We start from the raw sequence: 4,845 nt of genomic DNA, 5'->3' as shown, positions 1-4,845 counted from the left end.
CTTTTTAAAAAATCTCACTTTTTAAAAATAATTAAAAAAGTAAATATATTACATGGAACACAGACAATTGGTTGAAAATCATCTTATTATGTTGTCTGTGGAATGTAAGTTTCAGTTTGATACATACATTGTAGTTGACCTTTAAAATGGTGCATAATAAAAACAATGACAAAACATGCTATTTAACATTCTAATTCAATCTACATATAATGCCAATCAAATCCATTTGTGACACTATAAAACCAGCATTAACATGTCAGAAATTTCGGGGATCCCCCATCAGTCTATATACATATTCATACACTACTTCTTGTTGTTTATAGTTGAATGTTTATGACTGGTGAAATCATAAAGCAAAATCACCAAATTCAATGCCTGAATAACAAAACTTTTGTATATCACTCAATTAAGTTAACAAAAGTAAAAAGTCTGTCCGTTAATAAATGTTCATTATTTATCCTATAACTTACCCATTATATTCATGTCATAATCCTATTTGATATTTACCATTATTATTAATCCAGTTAATATTTGTTTGCAGTCAAAGGGTCATTTGTTTACAAGCCAACAAGAGCTGTATATCTGAGCATAATCTTTTGATCAGATTTAGTTGAAGTGCTTAATGTCAAACTGCGTTTGTGCCAATTTAGGTCATATTCCAAATGAAAGTGACTTAAGAACAATGATTTATTAAATACCGAATTAAAAGTGTTGTAGAATAAATAAAATTTGTTACTCCTGTTTATTAATATGAAAAATATCAACCTCATCTAGTTAAATGGTATTTGTCTCAGCAGAGCCTTGACAAATACTGATTAACATAGACTTGGTTGATATTTTCCATATTAAAAAAACACTTGTTTATTTATACCACCCATCCAGTGTTCTTACAACTCAGTATGATAGCAAGGGGGGACAACCTTTGCTTTTATATTATGATGACAATTAACTTACAAACTGTCTGTTTTTTGTACATCATGCTCCGTATTCCATAGCTTCGTGCCATTTCTTCAGCAATAAAAGCCTGCCAGTTGAAATGTAAAATATTTTATCACACAGCTTTTAATAACAAAATGTATGATAAAAGCCATCAATTAACCTCTACATACATATTACAACGGATAATCAAATAATAAAAAAAACACATCTGCCTAAATTAGTTATTTTCTAAATTAATTAATGAAGATTATGTCACAATTGTTCAAGAAAAGTCATGCTTAATAAAAGTAATCAATTAAAAAAAGTCTTTAAAAAGTAATTTCATGTAATTTGCATTATACTTCAATTCCATTTTAATGTTTAACATATATTTGATGTAAAAAAAGCCCTACCTGAACAGCAGACTTGTCTTTAGGGTACAAAACAAAGACCACTTCTTCAATGGATGAGTGTGGCATCAGCATAAAGAATTTTTCTGCACAGTCAAACATAACCTTTGCTACATCATCGGCAGGGTATTGAAGTTTTCCTGTTCCCAAAGCTGGGAATGCAATGGATTTCCGGCCATCTACAGTTGCTTCATGCAGACAAGACATCATGAAACTAAACAAAACCTGAAACAAATAAACAAATATCTTGGAATCTTTTGTACCAAATATTGAGGGGCAAAATAAGGACAGTTAGCTAATGTACAGAGATAGATGGTTCGATCCTGCACAGGATAAATAGAGAATAACTAGTTAATGATGTTGGATATCTGCTTTATCCTGTGAAGGTAAGAATGGGAAATTCTGCGAGGCTTGGCTTGAACAGGATAAAGCAGATAGCCGACATCATTAACTAGTTCTTACCTTTATCCTGCAGATCATAAAAATTAAGGGGAAAAGCTATTATTTGTTATTTCAGCCACATTGTACCACGACCTAGAGGTCAAATGAGCGATTTTGTAATGTAGCTACATGTATGTGTGTGATGTCACATGAATGATATCAAAAGTCATGTCCTGCTACTAGCAGGATATGACTTTGCTTTATCCGTCATCATATTCTGTCAATAAAAACGGTGGTTGCAGGATAAAGCCAATAAACTGTCATTGACTCTCATGTATCCATCTTTACAATCACAAAACGTCTTCAATGAACCATGTTTCCAAAGTGAAAGTTGTCATTTTGAACCTACGTAAACAACTAATGTAACACTATTTTGTTGTTTGTAACATTTTTAGGAGACATCCTAGTAAGCTTAATTATCCCAATAAAATTATACACAAGAACTTAATATTTTTAAAAACTCAACAATTGTTGACAGAATTGTTTATGACACTTTCACAAAGTTCATTTTACTTTCACTCAACAATGAGAAATCCCAACTGTCAGTATAATCAAACTGTCTTCAAAGTGCATATAATCAGTTATTACTGGTGAATAAATCCTTTAAAACATCTTCAACTTTCATTAAATAATAATATGCAACATGTTTTAAAAGAATATTTGACAAATATTGAAAAATAGAACCCATATGTACACATTATGTCTTCAATAACGTTCACAAAAATTTATACTGTTTATTAATTTTCTTTCAATATTGCAATAACAACTTCAATATGGACGATCAGTGAAAAATATACTGAATGTGTTTGATTGTTATTATACAATGTTCTAGTGTTCAAAGAATCATGATGAATAATTCTTGTGAATAGTCACAGCTGTGTTTATTAAAACTGGTCACTTCTCTACTTAACAGTTAAGGATGTTTTTTATGTTATGGTATTGCACATCTAGGGAACAATATTTTAGGCCATGGGCTACATACATATAGGGTTCTTGTGCACCTCTCACCCCCACCCAATAGTGCTCACTTTATGTTTGAAGTTGATTCTGAATTTTAAAAAAAACGAGTGGAATCGACGTTGGGGGAAAAGCTGGAGAATGTTTCTAAACAAGGACTTCGACGATGTGTCACTGACACTTTGCTCATTACAAATGGCCCATGGCTTGCTAGTGATTGACCAGTCCATAATGTAGTGTTCAAGTTACATGTATATCTATCTTTTCATCAAAGCAATGAGAATTGCATCAAACAATAGTCTCCTTTTTTATCAATTTGTCAGGTATATTTCTTGATAGGATCACTGTATTTTTCTGAAGTAGCTTTTTGAAAAGTTAAACATGGTTGCTGTCTCAGAAGTGATATCCTTTCCCATAGTTTGGTATCTGCGTTCTTTTGTCATGATGACATTTCTGCTCATATGAGATGTAATGTTGATTAATGGCTGGCTTGCTAGTCATGTTAGTAATCCAATCCAGCAACAATTCCTTCAACAGCATCCTCATCATTCTGTATGTGCTTTGCACCAAGTTCAGTAAATACATGCATTGCTGGTAGTTCGTTCTCTCTTTCTCTGCATATATATTTCCAAGAAAACCGATGGTGCCAACTGATTTTTGATACATGTACCACCCCAACTTATTATATATGATGTAAATTCTGGGTGATTTTACAAATTTGTGTGTTCATTTAAATTAATTCAAGAATGGCTAATTCAATAAAATAATTTTTAGAATCCAAGCTCATCACCATACTGCTCAACATTCAAAATAGCCACCAAAATGGTGAAATTTTCTGATGGGTTGACCATGAAAGACCATTTCAAATCACCTTACTATCTTTGTCTTGCATATTTATTGCCACAGTACTGGACAAGTAACATGCAAACCATGGTAAAACAGAAACATTACACAAAATGGTCACTTACAAAAACAATACAGACCACATTACCATGGTCCAAAGGATCATGATCTCTAGGCCGATATAGTCCTCGTTGACTTACAATTATATGACTTAGCAGGTGAAATACCCCCAAAAATTGCAGGTTATTTTTCAAGATTGAAAAACATGTAGGGTGTATACCACCAAAGCAAATCTCATAGATGACAATAGTAACATATATGTGACTAAAACTCCTACCTGCAGCATATCAATCAACATAAACACCACAAATATAAATACTACCAACCCTCACCCTTAAAGTGAATCAGAAATAAATTGTGGGTCAAGCTGCTCATTTCAGAGATAACTATTTAGCTTGTGGTTCTGTTATATTTTCAATTCATAATCCCAAACCCTCCCCTCACCCAGTGCTGGCTTATTTCCAGCAGGGCATTTATTAGGGTAGCAGGACTTCAGTATGTTAATTATTAACTGTTTCTAATTATTGTTTTGTAGAAGTTCCAAATTACAAGAACCCCATATGATCCTTTTTGAAAAAAAATTGTTTTCTTTTGCAGTAATGTGGTTTATACCACTAATGCATGCCAGTATTTACATGATCATGGTGTGGTATGAAGCAACAAACAGATCTGCAGTTTCTTTGCGCAATACAATTATTAATAAGTTTAGACAAGATTTTTCAACTTGTAATTATTATATCCAGAAATATGTGGTTCCTGGTTGGTAAGGATGAATCAAGTGTCCATGCAAGATTGCCCAGAAATCCTGTCTTCTGATATTCTGCTGAGATATGTCTGGTATTTACATCATTTTATCCTGCATTTTGACCTGGATCCAACTGGAATTTGTTGGGATCCCACCGGGACCCCACTGGCGTATGTTGGGATCCTGCTGGGATTTTATGGTATCCCACCGGGAATTCACTTATTTTATCTCAGCGGGATCCTGCCTGTTTCCAGTGGGATCCTGGTTGTATTTACAATTTGAGCTAGTCTTTCAGAATTGAATTTTGTGCAATACATTTATGGGTTATGTACCTTAAAACATTTCAGCTAACCAATTTAATGTTGTTGAATCTGTTACTACCATATATTATATCATGTCCTAAATGTAATACATGAACAAACAAAATATGTTACACAAATCTAGGCTTGTGCAAGCTAATTTTACAAAGAC

This window comes from Gigantopelta aegis, unplaced genomic scaffold (genome assembly GCF_016097555.1).
Source record: "Gigantopelta aegis isolate Gae_Host unplaced genomic scaffold, Gae_host_genome ctg3153_pilon_pilon, whole genome shotgun sequence".
Classification (NCBI taxonomy): Eukaryota; Metazoa; Mollusca; class Gastropoda; order Neomphalida; family Peltospiridae; genus Gigantopelta; species Gigantopelta aegis.
This window is presented reverse-complemented; position numbering follows the sequence as displayed.